A 20,867-nucleotide genomic window follows, 5' to 3' on the forward strand; every position below is an offset into this window, starting at 1 on the left:
AGGAGCCGATAAGGTGTGTGCTATCAGAAACGTTACCACTGAGGGTACCTGCAGCTCAATCCCACCGGGAAATTTGGGAAGACCGTGAGGAATATGCCTCCGAAGTATTTCCACCAAGAGGCAAGGAAGCCGAGGTGTTTCTCTCCAAATCTCCATCTGTCACTATTTGAGGACTGTTTCTCAGATGTTAACTCTGGAATTCCCAGCTTCCCCTCACACAGGGGCCCAGCGTGCTCTTCAGGCAGTGAGTCATAAGTGTTCTCAGTAAGCAGACTTCAAGCTGCACAGGGGAGGGCTGAGAGGTTATGGGCAGAACACTGACCGCATGTGCTATGCACAGACAGTAAGGAGGGGAGCAAGGGTTTGGTCCCAAGCAGGCTGGCTTAGGTTTTAACAACAGTGTTATACTCTTTCCCAAACGTAAAGTATTATTAATAAACATATTTATACTGATACTTACAGTACTTTCAGAAAACATAGTATTGAGCCTAGAATAGAGGGAGTCTGTTGTCCTCATCAATGATTGACACATAATGGTTACTTAATGAATATTTTTGGATGAATGTTTTAAAAAGTCAAAACATAAATAATTCAGTGTTATTTAACTATAAAGAGCCTTTGGCTGGGAATCAGAAGATTTGGATTGTAGTCTGAGTTCTGCCATCAGTTTGGAGACCTCAGGGAAGCCATCCAGACTAATTGAGCTTCACTTTTCTCATTTTAAAACCTCATTTTATTACCACCCCACTTGCCTACTGTTAGAGTTGATGTGAGGATGAAATGTAATAATGAATGTGAAGGGTTAAAAGTATGGCAAACTAAGGAGTAATCCTGTGTCTCTGCCTTGAGTTTGAATCAGGTAGAAGTTGGCCTTTGGTTTTCCAGGACCCAGGACCATGTACTCTGAGGCCACCAAGTCCATCAGTCAGGGCTCTTGGTTGTAACAGGTGCTAACTCTGACTATCTTAGTCAAAAAAAGAGTTTATTAGAGAGATAGCAGGAAGATCACAGGATTGACAAGCAGTCTAGAGAATCAAGCTTGGAAAATGGACAGGAACTGAAAGAGAACCACAGGGAAGACCACACCCCAGAAACATCCTGGTTAAAATGCTGCTTCCTCTCTCACTGAGCAGTGGACACCAGTGCTGCCACCAGCACAAATTCTAAACTGTCCCAGTTTCTTGGGTCATTTGCTTCAAACTTAAGTCTCAGGCAGTAATATCAGGGGGGCCAAGATTAGGTCATATGCTTGTGCACCAGCTGCCAGGGACCCAGGAGGGTAACTGGCCTTTTTTCCAGCTTCCATCAGGGGAAGACACATTCTACCTCCCAGCATGTCTTATGCAATGGCAGTTTCCCCAGACACAGGAAGAGGGCTCAGACGCGGGGCAGCCAAGAAGAATGTAAGTTCCATCCAAGTCAGAATGTAGGGAAAGTGAGGATACTGGTTGAAAATTGAAAAACCAAGATAAAGAGAAGTCATGATTTATTAAGTAGTAACATTGACTTGAGACTTTATTAACAGGAACTGTTCAAGGTGCTGGGTACAAAGAGGACTAAGACACAGATACTGGCCTCAAGGTGTTCTAGCCAGTTAGGAAATGTATATTAAAATAAAATGTGGTAAGATGTAACAAAATTCAATGGGAGCACAAAATAAAGGATTAATGCTGGGGATTATGTGGGTGGTCAGGAAAGTTTTCACACAGATGGATCTTGAAGGACGGAAAGAGAGAAATGAAAAAGCATCAGAAGCAGAGCCACTTCTGGTATCTGTTACTCTTTCTAACCAGCCGGAATCTGGGTCCGGTATTTCCTGCTCAGTCCTTTTCTACAGCCACCAACCACAACACATATGCTACTACAATTAAAGTCTAAAATTAGTATGATTAAGGTCTAAGCAATGTGAGGGTATTGTTCAAGCCAGGATTTTCTTCCTTGGCTCTCCCCAGACTCTCTAGTGCAGAGGGATATTGGCAAAAATTATTGCTGCTTTTGTTGTTTTTAGTTATTTTAGATGAAAGCATATACTCAGACCTGAGTTTGTTTGTTTGCTTGTTTTTTAGACATAGTGGTCTCACTCTGTCACCCAGGCTGGAGTACAGTGGTGCAATCATAGCTTACTGTAACCTTAAGCTCCTGGGCTCAAGCAATCCTCCCACCTCGGCCTCCAGAGAAGCTAAGACTACAGGCACATGCCACCATGCCCTGCACTTTTTTTATTTTTATTTTTTTGTAGACATAGTCTTGCTCTGCTTCTCAGGCTGGTCTCAAACTCCTAGGCTCAAGCGATCCTCCCGTTTTGACCTCCCAGTGTTGGAATTACAGGCATGAGCCACCATGGCCAGCTAAACCTGAGTTTAAATAATGGCTCAGCCACTGACTGAAATCTCTCTGAGCCTTGATTTCCTCAAAGATAAAATGGGAATAAAAAATACTTGCCTTCCAAGTATTGCAAGGACTTTTGAAGATTAACTGAGATAATGTCTGCAAAGTGCCAATGATCGGCAGTTGGCAGGTGCTGTTATTGCTGTTGGTTTGAAACAGTTCTCTGAAAATCTGGTGATGAAGAGGAGACTTTACTGTTCTTCCCCTTTGACCTCAAGGGTTTCATACAAAGAGGGAGATTAAAAGAAAGAAATGTCTTCTAAGAGAGAAAGAACCCGGAGGTTCTGCCAAAAATATGAGACTATCTGGGGGAAGCAGATACGAGCTACTTTCAAAGCCTGACTTGGTGGTGGGACTGAGAGCCTGGCTCCTGAGTCAAGAGAGGCTTTCCAATCCCACAAGAATGACTTCAAAAACAGCCCTCTTGGCACTAGTGATGTTTGCCTCTGCCCATTTCAAGGAGGAAACAATTTACCCAGATGCAGGCCTGCTTAGGCTCCCTTCTCTAGTAAGATCAAGCCAAGAACTCGGAAGGGTGGAGGACAGCACATTCATGAAGCCATTTTCACATACTGTTCCCGCACAGCCTTTGAAAATGTGTGCCTTGTAACAGGTTGAATAACGCTGGTAGAATCGCATTGTGTCCGTTCCAAATAACAAGTATGATATTTGAGAGGAATTAGCTATGGGCTGAAGAAATTTAATAAACAGGGCAGATACAGATGTGAAAATGCTGTGTGGCTTGGAACAGACACCAAATTATGTGGAGTATGAATTTAAATATCTTTTCTGAAATTCCTGGCCTATAATTTAATAGTCTCTTCTGCCTAATAAACAATGGTGTTCTATTCCAACCTTGGACTTCTAGGTAAATTCTGACCATTCATTCATTAAACAGCTATATGTTGAATACTTACTACATGCCAGGCATTGCAATGAGTGTATAGGATCTTGATTCTGATTCTGGAAAAAAGAGAGGAGATGGTTTGTAAACATTCAGGGCTTCTCCCTTCAAATATTATTTGTGGGAAAGCATGAATGTCTCCCCTGTCTGCATATGGAGAAAATAAATTCATGTAGAATGGCGTAGTTCTGGTGTTTACTGGGCTCATCATCCCATCTGGGGGTAGGCCCAGGACTGGGAAGGATAGAGCAGCCAAGAATGTTGCTATGGTAACTTGGCATTAACACACCTTAGCTCCTTTGTGTCGCCCCCAAATTACCTTTAAAACAAGTGTACATTTTCAGAATTTGGAAAGCTTTTCTTAATTTTCACATGGCCAGTTATAAAGGCATTTTTCGAAGCACTCAGGCAAAGTATGGTCATTTCTTTTTGAAGCTGAGGCTATGTTGATGCTATTTTCTAGGCCAGAAGTGTAATCAGGATCTAGACTATCTTATTCTTTCATAGGAGGTTTCACTTTCAAATCCCTTTCACATATATTATTGTACTTTTATTGCCACCTTGTTTTAACCTCCCGCTTAAGCAATCCTGAAGGGCAAGAAAATGAACCCACTAAACATTTATGCCTCAAAATAACTATGTGAGGTAGGAACTAATACCTCTACTTTATAAATGAAAGAACTAAGGCTCAAACAAGGTCACATACTTAGAAAATAACAGGAGGAGGAGGAATGGAACCAGGCCTATAGATTGCAGATCTGGTGTCTTTCTGTTATACCTTCACTGACTCCCAGTATCTTCCAGCCTTTGTTACTTTATAAAAATATAGATGCTTACAAGGCAGGGACTAGTTTGTGCTTTTCTTTTCTTTCTTTCTTTCTTTTCTTTTTTTTTTTTTTTTTTTTTTTGAGACGGAGTCTCTCTCTTGTTGCTCACACTGGAGTGAGTGCAATGGCACGATCTCGGCTCACTGTAATCTCTGCCTCCTGGGTTCAAGCAATACTCCTGCCTCAGCCTCCCAAGTAGCTGGGATTACAGGCATGCACCACCACACCTGGCTAAATTTTTTGTATTTTTATTAGAGATGGGGTTTCTCCATGTTGGTCAGGCTGGTCTCTAACTCCTGACCTCAGGTGATCCACCCGCCTTGACCTCCCAAAGTGCTGGGATTACAGGCGTGAGCCATCGTGCCCAAGTGTGTTTTTCTTTCTTTCTTTCTTTTTTTTAAAAAAAAGGCTTGGCTGGGCACGGTGGCTCACACCTGTAATCCCAACACTTTGGGAGACCAAAGCGGGTGGATCACAAGGTCAGGAGATTGCGACCATCCTGGCTAACACAATGAAACTCCGTCGCTACTAAAAATACAAAAAATTAGCCGGGCGTGGTGGCAGGCGCCTGTAGTCCCAGCTACTTAGGAGGCTGAGGCAGGAGAATGGTGTGAACCCAGGAGGCAGAGCTTGCAGTGAGTCTAGATGGTGCCACCGCACTCCAGCCCAGGCGACAGAGCGAGACTCCATCTCAAAAAAAAGAAAAAAAAATGCTTTATTGAAGTTTTTGTATGTATATTATATATTTCTTCATAAAGTTTACCCACTGTAAACATACTATTTAATGATTTTTAAAAAAATTTGTAATAGCTTTATTGGGATATAATTCACATACTATACAATCCACCCACTTAAAGTGTACATCCAGTGGTTTTGGGTATATTCACAGAGTTGTATAACCATGACCACAATCAATTTGAGGACATTTTTAGCATCTCAAAAAGAAACCCTGTACCTTTTACTATCACATCTGAATCCTCCCATCCTCCCCACCCTTCCCAAGCCTAAGCAACCCCTAGTCTACTTTCTATCTCTATATATTTGCCTATTCTGGACATTTCATAGAAATGGTTTCATATAACATGCGGTCTTTTGTGACTGCCTTCTTTCACTTATCATAATGTTTTCAAGATTCATCCATGCTGAAGCATGTACCTACTTTATCCTTTTTATGGCCAAATAATACTCCATTGTGTGAGTATAGCACCTTTTCTTTATCATTGTATCGGCCAATGGACATCTGAGTTGTTTCTACCTTTTGACTATTATGAGTAGTGCTGTTATGAATATTTGTGTACAAGTTTTTATGTGGACATATGTTTTCATTTCTCTTGGGTATATACTTAGGAGTGACATTGTGAAATGATAACTCTATGTTTAACTTTTTGAGGAACTTCCAGATTGTGTTTTCCAAAGTGGCTGTACCATTTTATATTCCCACCAACAATATATTGAGGGTTCCCACTTTTCTATGCCCTCACTGACACTTACTGTGGTTTGCTTTTTTCACTTAACATTATTTCATAGATATATTTCTATGTTCACATGGTTATCAGTTTCAGTGGTTACACAGCATTCCAAATCAGTTGGACATTATTTAAAAATTACTTTAAAGCTGAGGACTTGGATTGTTTTCATTTTGGGCCATTATAAATAGTGGGACTAGAATCTTCACTGCTTACTACATTTTTCCTTTAGCTTATGTCTTTGAGGTATGTTCCAACGTGGAACAGAGGACACATACAGCTCATGTACTGCTTCCCTGGTTACCCTGCAGAAAAATTGACTGTACCTAAAATGCTATCAGCAAAGTTTGGCTTGCCTTCCTCTCCACAGCCTCTGCCAACATAAGGCTTTGTTGCTTCATTCGTATATATTAATGATATAGTTACTGTATTAGTCTGTTCTCACACTGCTAATAAAGACATACTTGAAGCTGGATAATTTATAAAGAAAAGAGGTTTAATTGACTCACAGTTCCACATGGCTGGAGAGGCCTCACAATCAGGGCAGAATGCAAAGGAGAAGCAAAGTCATGTCTTACATGGTGGCAGGCAAGAGAGCTTGTGCAGGGAACTCCCTTTTATAAAACCATTAGATCTTATGAGATTTATTCACTCCCATGAGAACAGTATGGGGGAAACCGTCCCATGATTCAATTATCTCCATCTGGCCTAGCCCTTGACACATGGGGATTATTACAATTCAAGGTGAGATTTGGGTGGGGACAGAGCCAAACCATATCAGGTACAGGTACATGATAGAACCTTACTTTTTATTTTTATTTTTATTTTGAGACAGAACTCTGTCACCCAGGCTGAAGTGCAGTGGCACAATCTTGGCTCACTGCAACCTCTTCCTCCCGAGTTCAAGTGATTATCCTGCCTTAGCCTCCCCAGTAGCTGGGAATTACAGGTGTGCACAACCACATCCAGCTAATTTTTGTATTTTTTAGTAGAAATGAGGTTTCAGCATGTTGGCCAGGTTGGTCGCAAACTCCTGGCCTCAGGTGATCTGCCTGCCGCGGCCTCCCAAAGTGCTGGGATTACAGGCATGAGCCACCACACCTGGCCTGAATCTTAACAATCTTAGGCTGTTCAATTTGCATTTCTTTCATTGTTGATGAACTCATGATATTTTAACAGCCATCAGCTGTTACTCTAAACCATCCATCCAAAAAAGCCAAGCAGTGCGGGAGAATCTAGGGCCATAGCAAAGGGCAGAAGATGGGTCTTAAAGAAATTCCCTGGGTTTGGGCAGGGCGTAGTGACTCACGCCTGTAGTCCCAATACTTTGGGAAGCCAAGGAAGGCAGATCACCCGAGGTCAGGAGTTTGAGACCAGCCCAACATGATGAAACCTCATCTCTACTAAAAATACAAAAATTATCCTGGGCGTGGTGGCAGTCACCTATAATCCCAGCTACTCAGGAGGCTAAGGCACAAGAATCGCTTGAACCCAGGAGGCGAACGCTGCAGTGAGCTAAGATCGCGCCACTGCACTCCAGCCTGGGTGACAGAGTGAGACTCCATCTTAAAAAAAAAAAAGAAAGAAAAAGAAAAGAAAAGAAAAAAAAATCCCCGGGTCTGGGAGCAGGCTCAGGAGGTATGTTTGATAGGGTGACTGCAGCCTCAGCTGTAGATGAAGAGGACACTGGTAATGATGCTGGACTGATTTAGACGTCATATCTTTTTCCACATTCTCCTTTCATTTGGCACTTCTCCTGGTTCTGCTTCTCCCTCCCTGGCCATTCCTTCTAAGCCTCCTTTCAGAGTTTCTTTTCTTCTACCTGATTCTTATACATTGGTATTAAAAAATATAGGATTTCATTCTTGGATCCTTCTTTTTTAACTTAATACTCTGGGCAATCTCACTCACCCTCATGGCGGTAATGACAATTTAAATGCTGAAAATTCACAAAAATGTATTGCCAGCCTAGACTACTCTCTTGAATTCCAGAAGCACATATCTAATTTCCAACTGTATATCTCCATTTGAATGTCCTCTAGGCACCTCAAGTCCAGTATCTCCCTCTCCGATCACTCCTTTTTTTCCCCATATGCACTACCTTTATGATTGTAGCAACAGCAACACAGTCACTGAAGCCAGAAATGCGGAACTCACTCCAAACTCTTTCTTCTGCACCTACATATTCCTAAATGTGCACCTTCTTCTCCCTAAACCTATTACACAAATTTGATTAATGTTTCAACTATATCTCCCAATAACTCTAGCATTGTTACATGGTTCTATTGGTTGCAACTTGTCGTTTCAGAAGGGAATGGAAAAAGATTTATTGAATGTATACATGTGTGGAATGAAAGGAGAAACTGAGAAATCATTGCGGAGAGGCAGGCTTCAGAGTGGCTCTGGGGACCTCAGCAGCAAGCAGGTTGTTCTGGGCCTTCTCTAGAAAGTCTGCTATGAATATGACTTGGTTCCAACAATGCTCAGCCTCTGCATCTCTTGGATCAAAATTCCAAATTTCTGGGGAAATCTGGGCACCAGCAAAGATTAAGAAGGTTAGGAAGGTTGAGTCATGTGATGAGGACACAGCTCTGGAGGATGACTTCTACATATTAGAGGCAAATATCAAAGAAAAAAGAGACGGCATGAGATGGACAGTCTTTCCAGAAATTGTCTATGACATTGCCACAGTTTCTGAACTGGTCTTCTTGCCTCTAGTCTTACATTTCACCATCCACATTGTGCCAGAATGATCCTCCAAAATACAAGTCTGAGAGAAAAAAAGGAAACTATAGGCATGAAATCCTTCTTCAACTCTTACTAAGTCTGGAACTTTGAGCAATAGCAACTACCATCCGAGTTCTTCTGATCTGCCAGCACTGTGTCAGTACTTTACATATGTTATTTCTACTGCTCATGACCACTCTGCAAGGCAGATATTGTAATTACTGTGCAAAAGAAGAAAGTGAGGTTTGGAAGGAATTAGGAAGCTTGTCCTAGGGGCCCTGACTGGCAAGTAGCAGAATTTACCTGACTAAAGGCATTTATTACTGGATTATACTCCCTCTCTGAGATTTTCAGTGTCTTGGTTTATAAAGTGAGTATAATTTTTTGTTTTTCAGGATTAATGTTAGAATTAGGCAATACTGGCTACATAATTTGTGAGGCCCAGTGCAAAATGAAAATGCAGAATAGCCCCTTGTAAAGTAATTATTAAAAATTTCAAGAGAGCAACAGCAGGGCATTAAACTAAGGGTGGGGTTCTGTTTTTGCGAGGCACCAAACACCCAAACCATATCAGGATGTGAAACCATCTTCGGGGGACCATTATTCAGCCCACACAGTAACAACATTCTTATTCTTATTCTTTTGTTTTCCTTATTTCATGCTTCAGTGGTTTCAGAATAAAGTTCAAACTCTTTTTCAGGACATGGCTAGCCCATTGTGATCTGACCTATGCCCATCATTCTAATTTCAATTCTTTCTACCCCCCAACATGCCTTGAAAACTCCAGTAACATTGAACAACTTGTGATTTTTCCACTGCAATCTGCTGTCACTTGCTGACCAGCCTCTTTCATACTGTTATTTCTGCACAGAATATTCTCCCCCATTTCCCCTTTTCACCATCCTTCTTCTCTTTCATTTCTGTCTGATTTTGTTGTTGTTGTTTTTAATACTTAGCCCAGGTTTTCTCCTTGGAAAAACTTCTCTCCACCACTTACAATTTTGGAAAAGTTGCTTCTCTATTTTCACATCTAAAGAATGAAAATCACAGAATAACACCTGCATTATTATGAGGCTCAAATGACATAATCCACATAAAGCACTTGGCAGACTGCCTGCCAGGTGGTGAGTGCCCACAAAAAAATTATCTATAATTATCATAAATATTACTTGACCTTCCCCTATGGTGATATAAGAGCTTTCCCCTCTGTCCTCTACTAGCAGCAACTGCATAGAAGGTGGCAGGCTTTCCGGTAATTTACTGCTCATGTGTAAGTCTGTTCTGCTGTAATGACCATTCTTTGAGATCAAGAGCTCAATTGTTCATTTCCATATCTTTAGTGCCTAGCACAGGGTTTGGACATATGGCAAGTTAATATTTATTGAAGCAAAATAGGGAAAGAATTCTTAGGAGGACACATGCTAATTCTGTTCTCAGAATATTTTTTTAAAACATTCATTCCATTCTTATGTTCCTGCAGTACAAGTCTAAAAATATTTCATTTGTCTACCTTCTATTTAAATAAAAGTGCAGCATTAACAAAACTTACCCTGTTGTGCCAAATTTCCTTTTGTCTTCCTTTGCTCTAGTCACTTCCTCTTTTTTTCTTTCTACTTCCTCCTGGTAAGGGTCATTTCTTTCTGTGTCATAATCTCACCTTTTTTTTTTTTTTTTTAAATAATGTCAGTGTTCTTCCCAAAATATGCATTTCCAGAAAGCTGCGTAGTCATTACCCGTAACAAGGAAAACCCCACCCTTCCTTTCCTCGCCGTGCTGCAGCCCTTGAAGTCTCCAGGGTATCTGTAACCTTAGCAAGGAGTCAGTATGAGCTCCCTCTCCTGGCAGGTTATAGTCATGCTAAAGCTAGACACAGGGCTAGAGTATCCCAGTCACACATCCATAAATGATTATAAAGCATGAGATAACCCAAGCCTGCCTGTTCCGTGAGCTCGGATTTAAGGAAGGTGTGGGGCTATCTAATTTGTTTATAAAATCATTCGCTTGACAGGCATCACAGAGACCTGAATCCCGTCATACCACTTGGAGGAAAGAAGCTGCACCATTTGTGAAAAGAGTAAGAACTTGGATTTGTGCTGTGTTCTACCACTTATCTAGCTGGCAGCTCTTTTGACAAATTACTCATTTCTGTATGCCTCTGGATCTTCAACTTTAGGGTAACTTTAGACCTATTTCACCTACCTTATAGGGTAGATGTACATTTTAAAAACAATATAAAAACAGTGCTACTTATTGGGTAATAGCTATGCTTCAGGCACTGATAGGTGCCTTATCCCTGTTTTGTATATGAGAAAACCACAGGTCAAGGAGTTGTCACATAGTAACTCTGTTAACACATGGAGAGCCAGGATTCACACCCAGGTCTTTCTGACTCAAAAGCCTTTCTTGATGTTGTTTTCCCTTTAATTACACCAGGCTGATGTTCCTGAATTATGCATCTGAAAACATTTCGGGGGGGGGAAGTAAAATTCTATACTACAAAGTTTAATTTTTATTTTATAGATGATGAAATTGAGGCCCAGAGAAGTGCAGTAACTTTCCCTAGGAGTCGATGGCAAATACAACTCAATAGTTGATTAAGGACTCAATAGTATTTACCCAATAGGGCTAGCAGGTGTGCAGGCTACTTGGGTGTTAAAGTGTAGCTGCACCCAGGTGAAAGGGAAATCCAACAAAGGTTTTAGGTACTTCGGACTTTTTTTTCACATGCTTTCCACTTTATGGTTGCACTGGACAGCTTAGGTGACACAATCTCAATGACACTGTCCAGGTCACAAGGGTTTCCTGAGTCCTTGTTGTGAAACACAGGAGGCCCTCTGCGTGACTTGGTCCCAGCATCAATTTCCAGCTTCATCTCTCCCTAGGTCTCCCGGGTCATCATCTAGCTCCAAACCTCCTCCTCAGTCATGATGAACTGCTTGCAGCTCCTGGAATGTACCACATGGATTTGTGCCTCAGAACCTCCATTCCTTTACCTAGAATACATTTCACTCACTGAGCATCTACTCATTTTCCAAGACTCTGTTTAAACGTCACTTTTTGGATACAGTCTTATTTGATCTCCTACCACCCCTCCCCACTTGAGATAGAATTAACCATTCTCTCCTTTCGGCCTCTAATATCTCCTCTACATATTTTGCATTGGGACATATAATGTTTTTATTATATATTGGTGCAAACTGGTTTGTTTGCACTTCTGTTTGTTAACACTGTCAGAATAAGGACTATCTTCAGATGGTGGCCACTGAGGGGGTCGGGAGGCTGCGCAAGGTGGCAAGCCTGGGCAGCTGGAGCAGCCCCCGCCCTAGCAGCATCCACCCTGCCCCAGCAGCAGCACGAGGAAGAGATGGCAGCTGAGGCTGGGGAAGCCGTGGCTTCCCCCATGGACGACGGGTTTCTGAGCCTAGACTCGCCCTCCTACCTCCTGTGCAGGGACAGAGCAGAATGGGCTGATATAGATCCAGTGCTGCAGAATGATGGCCCCAATCCTGTGGTCCAGATCATTTATAGTGACAAATTTAGAGATGTTTATGATTACTTCCGAGCTGTCCTGCAGCATGATGAAAGAAGCAAACGAACTTTTAAGCTAACCTGGGATGCTACTGAGTTAAATGCAGCCAATTATACAGTGTGGCATTTCCGGAGAGTCCTCTTAAAGTCACTTCAGAAGGATCTACATGAGGAAATGAACTACATCACTGCAATAATTGAGGGGCAGCCCCAAAACTATCAAGCTGGGCATCATAGGTGAGTATTAGTGGAATGGCTAAGAGCTCCATCTCAGGAGCCTGAATTTTTGCTAATATTCTTAATCAGGATGCAAAGAATTATCATGCCTGGCGGCATCGACAATGGGTTATTCAGGAATTTAAACTTTGGGATAATGAGCTGCAGTATGTGGACCAACTTCTCAAAGAGGATGTGAGAAATAGCTCTGTCTGGAACCAAAGATACTTCGTTATTTCTAACACTACTGGCTACAATGATCATGCTGTATTGGAGAGAGAAGTCCAATACACTCTGGAAATGATTCAACTAGTGCCACATAATGAAAGTGCATGGAACTATTTGAAAGGGATTTTACAGGATCATGGTCTTTCCAAATATCTTAATCTGTTAAATCAATTACTTGATTTACAACCAAGTCATAGTTCCCCCTACCTAATTGCCTTTCTTGTGGATATCTATGAAGACATGCTAGAAAACCAGTGTGACAATAAGGAAGACATTCTTAATAAAGCATTAGGGTTATGTGAAATCCTAGCTAAAGAAAAGGACATGATAAGAAAGGCATATTGGAGATATATTGGAAGATCCTTTCAAAGCAAACACAGCACAGAAAATGACTCACCAACAAATGTACAGCAATAACACCACCCAGAAGAACTTGATGGAATGCTTTTATTTTTTATTAAGGGACTCTGCAGGAGTTTAAAATGAGAAGGATCTTTCCCTTTGCCTGTGGTGTAAAAGTGCATCACACAGGCATTGCTTTTTAATAAGAACTGATGCTCCTTGGGTGCTGCTGCTACTCAGACTAGCTCTAAGTAATGTGATTATTCTAAAGCAAAGTCCCTGGATGGGAAGAGGAAGAAAAAGTCCCATAAAGGAATTTTTGTAGTCTTATCAACATGTAATCTATTCCCTTAGCATCAACTCCTCCCTCAGTGGTACACACGTCAAGATTTGTAGCGGTAATAACTGTGGGTCACTTGTATGTAATGGATATGAGGTAGCCGAAGTTTGGTTCAGTAAGCAGGGAATACAGTGGTTCCATCAGAGTTGGTCTGCACAGTCACATTATCTTGCTATCACTGTAACCGACTAATGCCAAAAGAATGATTTTGTAATAAAGTTATAGCTGTATCTAAAAGCAAAAAAACAAGCAAAAAGAATAAGGACAATCTTGTTTGTCATTGCATCTTTAGTCTTCAGTATTCTGAGTACTTGGGGGCAGAACATCACGACCGGCTAACCCAACAACTACACCCAACATATCTTTTGCCTACTTCCTTACTATAAAAGCCAGAAAAAATGAATCACTTTTCCCAACCTCACTTGCGACCATTAGATGCTACACACAAAAAAAGCTCTGCCCAATAACATATGAGCAAAGATCTTAGGGAGAAGCAGACTGCTTCTAGGAGCACTTTTGCAATTCTGATAAAAGGGCCAGAGTGACTGATACAAACTGTCTCCCTTTCCTTTGTCTTGAATACAAACATAATGCTCGAGTTGGAGTGGTGCCATCTTGCAACCATAAGGAAAAGCCTAAAAGGCCGCTGAGCCACCGAACGAATGCAGCTGCTGCATTTCTGTTACATGAGAAAATTGTACCCTCGCTGATTCAATCTGCTGTGGTTGGGTCATCTGTTACTTGCACCTGAGAACATTCCTAAGTAACCTATAAATTAATAATTTTTGCCACTTAAAAACAGGTAATTTTTTTATTTCAAAGGTTTTCAAATGTCTACTACCAGAAACTTCTCCTCAAGAGGAATTTTAAACTAAGCCCAATAAATAATGTTGATCAAAGGAGAGGTGTTCTCGTTGAAGAGGACAGGAGATTGCTGTGTGGACTACCAGCCCTTTTCTTACCCCCTTCTTTTCCCCGGTAGCTCCTGAGGCACCTATTTAAAACTCTTATGGCTTCTCTGAATACTGAACCGCTCTCTAACACTAGATGGGAGTGTAAATTTGAACAGTCTCTTTTGTGCACAGTTTGGCAGTTTGAGAACAATTCCTATCATGTTGTTAAATTATGTAATCTTTGACTCAGCAATTCCATTTCTAAGACTCTGTTCACAGAAATACTGGCATTGTTGTACAGAGATGTGTGTGTGTATATATATCGAAGGTGGTTCATTATAGAATTGCCTAAAGGTTAAAAAAAAAGAAAAATTTAAAAAACAATGTAAATGTCCAATAAGGAACTGATTAGTTACTTTATAACACATTCCTCCTCTGGCATATTCTGCACCCATTACTGATATTGAAAGGTCTCCAGGATATATTAAAGTAATATACCTTTAACATGTATTTAAAAAGTAACTCATAAAATACTATTAAAATAAAAATCATATGAGTAAATAAAATATACATTTCTATGCATTTGTAGGTATGTAAATGCATAGAAACATGTCTTGAATGAAAACAATGTTAATAGTGATTACTTTTGGGTAGTGAGATTGAGAGAGAGAGAACTTCAACTTTTTACTTTGTAAACCAGTATATTGTTTGAAAAATTGGCATGTATTTATTTTTCTTAGGTGAAAAATAGAGAGTAGTACCTTTCCAAAGGAGATAAACTGATGATAAATAAGCACCTAAAAAGATACTCAACATTATATGTCATCTGGGTATTGCAAATTTAAAAAACAGTGAGCTACTACCACTAATTAGAATGGCAAAAATCCAAGACACTGACAGTACCAAATGCTGGTGAGGATATGGAGAAACAAGAAAGCTCATTCATTGCTGGTAGAAATGCAGAACGGCAAAGCCATCTTGAAAGATAGCTTGGCAGTTCCTCATAAAACCAAACATCTTTTTATATGATCCAGCAATTATGCTTCATGGTATTTAATCAGATAAGTTGAAAACTCATGTCTATATAAAAACCCACACACAAATGTTTATAGCAGCTTTATTCATAATTGACAAAACTTGGAAGTAACCAAGGTGTTCTTCAGTAGGTGAACCAGTAAATAAACCATGGTACATTCAGAGGTCGGAAAGTTTTTTAGCACTAAAAAGAAATGAGCTATCAAGCATGCAAAGAGTGGCATTCTCTCTATTCTCCGTGAAAAGACATAAAGGAAACTTAAATCCATATAATTATACTAAGTGAAAGAAGACAACTTGAAATGGCTCCATACTTTATGATTCCAGCTATATGACATTCTGGAAAAGACAAAACTACAGAGACAGTAAAAAAGATCACTGGTTGTCAGGGGTTCGCAGGAATGGAGGGATGAATAGGCAGAACATAGAGAATCTTTAGAACAGTGAAACTACTTTGTATGATACGGTGGTGGATACTTGTCATTATACATTTGTCATAACCCAACCATGTACGTATAGCACCAAGAGTGAAGCCTAATGTAAACTATGGACTTCAGGTGGTAACAATGTGTCAACGTAGGTTCATTCATTGTAATAAATGTGCCACTCTAGGGCAGAATGTTGATTTTGGGCTCAAGCAATCCTTCTGCCTCAGCCTCCCAAATATCTGGGATTACAGGCGCATGCCACCACTCCCAGCTAGCTTTTTATTTTTGTTTTATTTTTTTGTGGAGACAGCTCTTGCTATGTTGCCCAGGCTGATCTCAAACTCCTGGCCTCAAGTGATACCCCTGCCTCAGCCTCCCAAAGCACTGGGATTACAGATGTGAGCCACCATGCCTGGCCTAGCCCAACATGTTTATTCAACAGGATGGACTAGGTCCTGTGAGGGTACAGTGAAAATGTAGACATAGTTCTTGTTCTCTAGGTGCTTGAATATAATACAGTGAAGTTTTAAAACTATACCATACTATAAAGCATATTTTTTAAAACGTGCTGTAAGAAAAACACAAGTAACCGATTATGAGAGTCTAGAGAAAGGAATGAGTTCCTCTCTTCTGATTACGGAGAATATGAGAATACTTCACTACGGCAGAAGCATATGAGTTGGATCTCAAAATATAAATACATTCTTGTCAGTCAGATAGAGTGGGAAGGGAACAGGAAGAGCACTCTAGGCAGAGGGAACAGCACAAGGAGGCCTGAAAATATGTATTATATGTGAGGAATGGTGGCTGCCTGGATGGCTATCACTTAAGATAAGAAAAGGGATACCTTGGGAAATAAAACTGGAAAAGAAAAGTGGGGTAAAAGCATGCAATATCTTGTATACTCCATGCTAAGCTATTTATGTTAACAAAATACAGGGAGTTAGCACAGGTAGGCCAAGTCAATCACTGGTAGGCTAGATCTGTTGTCCTGCAGCTAGGATAGGAGTTAAGAGGCATAGGCCTCTGTCCAGGGGCCTGGGCCAGGGTTCAAGAGGGATAGGTTCTGATGAGCCCACAGTCTGAAGCCTGCAGTGGGAGCACCAAATGCTTGAACTCCTGGCTCAAGCAATCCTTCTGCCTCAGGAGGATTATGGGGTTGCGCCAACAGCCAATTAAGGGCATCTTAACACCTTTTGGATCTGAGCAGCTCTGGCCTCCCTGCTCAGCCCCTCTCTGGCTAGTAAGACCTTCTGTAATTAGAAATCATGCTTTCTCATGCTTGGTGTCCCCTTTTAGGGTTGTCTTCTCTAGCTAGACAGAGGAGCCTTGTGAGGATACTGGTAAGGATCCGTTTTCTTTTCCTATACTCGCTGTTCTAGGAGTTAGGTAGGAACATGTCCCTATTGACCTACCCCTCTTGAACCATCTATAGTTCAACCATGGAGTTTGTACTATGGCATGTTCCTCATTTCTCTTGATTCTGGTTTTGTAAGCTCCTGACATTAAATTACTCTCTTATTTTTTCTCCATGGTTTGATTTGTGTTCCTGGCTCTGATTCCCAATTATTCCAAAACATATTAGTTTAATGGTTTGGCTCTACATTCAACCTTACTGTGAATGTCAGCCTTAAATGCCCCCAAAATAAGAGCTTTCTACCTAATATAGACCCTGTATCACATCATTGCTCCTAAGCTGCATATGCTCTTATCAGGGATACATGATTTTTAAACACTAAACAAAATATAAGGTTGAATAGAATTAAACTGTAAAACATCTTGCAGTTAACAAAAAGTAGTAAAATGTAGTGGGAAAGAAGATGCATTCAAGACATCTGGATTCTAGTTTTAGTTGTCACTAACTGGTTGCAGGACTAACCAAGTCTCTTAATCTCAACTATAAAATTGAAGAATTGTTCTATATGACTTCTCAGAGAACTTTAAACTCTGTGACTAAGTGCTATGTGGGTAGAGAAAGGGAGAAATCTCTTTGGGTGGGATTTGTTAAGTCTTCTGGGAAAAGAGAAAAAGGGATATAAGGTGAGCCTTAAAGATGTGTGGGATTTTTTATTGGGAAGATGAAAGTGAGAGCACTTGCAGAGTTGGAGGTAAAAATTTTGGTAAAACAAGGATGGAGGAATGAGCAGAATGGCTCACAGCACAGCAAACACCAAACATGCCAGCCTGAGCACAGCAGCTGGTAAGCAGTGGGAGAGCCCTGGAGGGGCAGGCTATGGTGAATGCTGTTGGACATGAGGCTGAGGGGTCGCAGAGGACCTTTGTGGAGGGAAGATTAGTCTGGAAAGAGTGGGCAGGATGGAGGGGTGGGCGAATGCATTGGAGAAGAAGAGAGGAGTTTATGACCATGGTCCAGGTATGAGTTAAATACATTTGGACTAGGGTAGCTGAGATGTGAGTAGAGAAAGTGGCAAATCTGAGAGGCATTTTGAAGCAGAGATTGAATAAAGAGGAATAAGAAGAGGAAGTGATCTAAGTTAACTAGCAAGGCTTGAGGGGAGATTTTGTTAACAGAAAAGGGAAAGGAATTTTTTGGGGGGAGGTTTGATCTTCTAAGGAGTTTCATTGTTTCATTCTTAGACATGAACATGTGTGAACAGTTGTACTGGGAGTCTTTTAAAATGGGTATATTTTTGTAGGCAGTTAGAAATGTGAATGTTGTCAAAATCAGATAGATGAGTTTCTAATTATTCATATTGAGGCAGTAGTTGAAACTGTAAAAACAGATGCTCTGTATGAAGAAGAATATTACAAAGAGAAAGACATACAAACAAACTATTAGAAGAAAGAAATCATTACACATTTTATAAGGCTTAACTATTTAGCTTTACATTTTATTTCTTACTTGAATCCAACTCTTATAGTACTCCTTTGACCTGTCCCACAAATTTATCTCTCTCAATCTTTTTTTTTGTATAAATATTAGCAATCTTTTCCTTTTCTTTCTGGGTAACTATATTAGTAAGGACAGGTTAGCTTATACTAATACTCCAAATCTTAGTGGCTGAAAGGTATTTCTCATACACTCTACGTGTCTATCACTTCTCCTCACATTTTGTTGGCCAATGCAAGCCACACAGCCATATCAACCCTCAAAGGAGGTGGCAGTTTGATCCCCTGGTGTACATTAATGGGAAGAGTGGGACTATTTGTGAAAAGTTCTAATGATAACCATAGTAACACACTTTTTTCCTTAGATCACTATCTACAACCATGTCTCCTCTACCTTCTTATTTGTATCGTCACTAAAACATTTTCAGTATGAATGTTTTATAAGCAGCAGTATGGTGGCATAATTCTATGGCATGATTCCAAGTCATTTCTGCTTCTTTGCTCTTTTCTCCTTATTTTGATGCTGTCTTCTTTTGGTTCCATGACAGGCTCTCTTCTTTTCTTCCTTTCCCTATTCTTAGAACTGAAGAGACTCAAGGAAATGCTACAACGGAATCAAAACAATTTTTACCCCATCTCTCCTCCCTGTGGTTGGTTCCACTTCTCTTCCTTCTTTAGCAAGAGTCATTTCTTCCTCTTTGAGTCCTGCTGCACTTCCTTCTTCTTTCTCACTTCCATGTCATTCAGAGGTTAAGGCAGTTGTGGAGCAAAACAACCAGCTGACAAGCAATAGATCTGATTCAATCCACCATTTATTCTGTGCAACATTAATTAGCTGGTTGTCCTGATTTTCACAGCCTGTGCCCACCCCATACATTATTGACTTGATTACTTCTAATAAGAATTAATCTTTTTTTTTTCCATTTGAATCCCACAGAATGTGGTTTGAGTCTCTAATTTGATTATCACAGTCTGCCCTTCCTCAGGGTTATTTTTGTATATGCTTCCTCACTAAATCGCGACATCCTTATAGATTAAACAGTGATGTGCACATAATAGATACTCAATAATTGTTAATTCAATGATGAGTCCTATATTTGACTAACTTGCCACTGGTTTTGGTGACATTTGGGTAAATCTTGATTCAGCAGTTGGCACTTAGGCTTTTGCTCATATCTAGAAAAAAAGGACATATGTAAATAGAAAAAAATATTATCTGTTGAAGACCTTTCTATTTCTCACCCTCCATATTAAGATTGTAGTACTATTGTTCATTTACAATTCATACCATACCTGCTTTCTAAGAGGCTTTAAGTAGATGTATTAGGCAATATATTCACTTATTCATTAATTCATTCATTCACTGATTTACTCAATAGTCACTTAATGAGTCCCTATCATAGGCTAGGGATAGGATAGAAAGTCTAATAAAAGGTTGGGCATGGTGGCTCATGCCTGCAGTACCAGCACTTTGGGAGGCTGAGGCTGGCAGATTGCCTGAGTTCAGGAATGCTAGACCAGCCTGGGCAACATGGCAAAATCCTGTCCTACTGAAAATACAAAAATTAGCTGAGTGTGATGGCACCCGCCTATAATCCCAGCTACTTGGAAGGCTGAGGCACAAGAATCACTTGAACCCAGGAGGCAGAGGTTGCAGTGAGCCAAACTGGCACCACTGCAGTCCAGCCTGGGTGACAGAGTGAGACTCCATTTAAAAAAAAAAAAAGTCAAATAAAATGTGGTAACCTCTTTCAAAATCTGGGAGCAGGTGGGAGACACATAAGTAAAGCAATTGCTATAGTGCCATAAACACTGTGGCTTAGAGGAGAAGCATCTAAGTCAGACTGGAACTTTTTGGGAGATGAGACCCCTGAAACTAGCTTTGAGATTAAGAGGAGGAGATAGCTGGAGAATTGGGGATGGTGGAACAGGGGTTTTTATGAGGAGGAAATATGCCATGTGCAAAAATGAGATGGGAAATAAAATTACTTGCTCCAGAAACTGCTCAAGAAATTCAATAGGACAGATCGATAACATCCTAGTTGAGGAATGGCAGAAGACAAGCTGGTGAAATGAACATGTGTCAGATCTAAAAGTGTCTTAAAGTAAGAAATAGTAACATCAAAGCTATGGAACACGTCGAAACTCCTCTGCCAGGCCAAGTGAGGTCTCAGATGCCATTCTGGGATTATACTTCCAGAAGCTGGGTCTGGTTATGGGTAGGGTAAGACTTTCTCCATAATATGCATGGAATAGAACTGAGAGGATCTGAAAGTGAGGGCCCAGGGTACAAAGCTAGGATTAATTCAAAGCTGATAGGAAACCAGAAATAATTAATATGAAACATGATCAGAAAGTACTAAGAGCAAAGAGGAAAAAATGCAGGATGAGAGGCACAGCATAGTGTCTTTCTGTTGTTGCTGTTGTTCAGACAGAATCTTTGGTCTATTGCCCAGGCTGAAGTGCAGTGGCGCAATCTCAGCTCACTGCAACCTTCACCTCTTAGGTTCAAGAAATTCTCATACCTCAGCCTCCCAAGTAGCTGGAACTACAGGTGTGCACCACCACACCCAGCTAAATTTTTGTATTTTTAGTAGAGATGGGGTTTCACCATGTTGGCCAGGCTGGTCTCAAACTCTTAGCCTCAGGTGATCCACCTGCTTCAGCATCCCAAAGTGCTGGGATTACAGGCATG

At 40.7% G+C, this 20,867-nt stretch overlaps 1 long non-coding RNA gene and 1 pseudogene across 2 annotated transcripts; one reads left to right on the plus strand and one right to left on the minus strand.

The window, feature by feature from the left end:
• Positions 1 to 8,679: 8,679 nt before the first annotated feature.
• Positions 8,680 to 10,195, minus strand: LOC126934935 (uncharacterized). Its single transcript, XR_007719142.1, has 2 exons — positions 9,862 to 10,195; positions 8,680 to 9,342 (listed from the first exon to the last, which is right to left on the minus strand). It is a non-coding gene; the product is annotated as an uncharacterized LOC126934935 (long non-coding RNA).
• Positions 10,196 to 11,564: 1,369 nt separating this feature from the next.
• LOC126934914 (protein farnesyltransferase/geranylgeranyltransferase type-1 subunit alpha-like) lies at positions 11,565 to 12,701 on the plus strand (annotated as a pseudogene). Its single transcript, XR_007719138.1, has one exon. The product of XR_007719138.1 is annotated as a protein farnesyltransferase/geranylgeranyltransferase type-1 subunit alpha-like (transcript).
• The last annotated feature ends 8,166 nt before the right edge of the window (positions 12,702 to 20,867 follow it).

Source organism: Macaca thibetana, chromosome 14 (genome assembly GCF_024542745.1).
Source record: "Macaca thibetana thibetana isolate TM-01 chromosome 14, ASM2454274v1, whole genome shotgun sequence".
NCBI lineage: Eukaryota > Metazoa > Chordata > Mammalia > Primates > Cercopithecidae > Macaca > Macaca thibetana.